The following is a 713-nucleotide window of genomic DNA, read 5'->3' as shown; positions in this document are numbered from 1 at the left end:
CTGATAATAAATATATTGCATTTATTCGTTAATTGGGTATCCACATAGTTAGGAATATTTTGGTACTGTAATTTTGACACTAATGACTGTAATATTACCTATAGTAAATATTAGAAACACGGTAATACCAAAAACATTTTTAATACGGACGTTACGGAATTTTCTTAAATTCTATCATCAGCGTCAATATCTCAAAAAAGTTAGTTCATAATATTCGAACTACAAAAAACAATATTTGCATTAGGCGAGTTTTTGTATTCAATCGGAAGTTTAGAAAGAACGAATTTAAATAGAACAATATAATGGAATGTACGATAAAACATGCGGCTTACACATGTTTAATAAATAATATTATTAAGAGAAACTATTATAGAGAATTGCTTAAATATAAGTATAAACACTGTAACTTTAAAATAGTAATAAATATCAAATAAACACTATGAATCGAGAACTGATTACATTAATGACAACAGAAAGGAGTTGATGTTATTATTTAGTGTTGGTGATTATTAAAAATGGAGAAGCTTTCTTTAATAAAGAGTTCATAATATGTGGTTACGGAGAAAACTTCTGGCTTCTGTGCTTTGAATTCAGCCCGATGGATTGCTCTATTGTCCACCAGGTTAAACATGTAACATAACTCAGTTACGACTGTCTCACAGTCTCATAGTTGCTCCTCATCCAAATTCATGATGGAGTCTAGGACAGGACCA

The sequence above is a fragment of the Limulus polyphemus genome, unplaced genomic scaffold (assembly GCF_000517525.1).
Source record: "Limulus polyphemus unplaced genomic scaffold, Limulus_polyphemus-2.1.2 Scaffold6680, whole genome shotgun sequence".
NCBI lineage: Eukaryota > Metazoa > Arthropoda > Merostomata > Xiphosura > Limulidae > Limulus > Limulus polyphemus.
Note: the sequence above shows the minus strand (reverse complement) of the source record.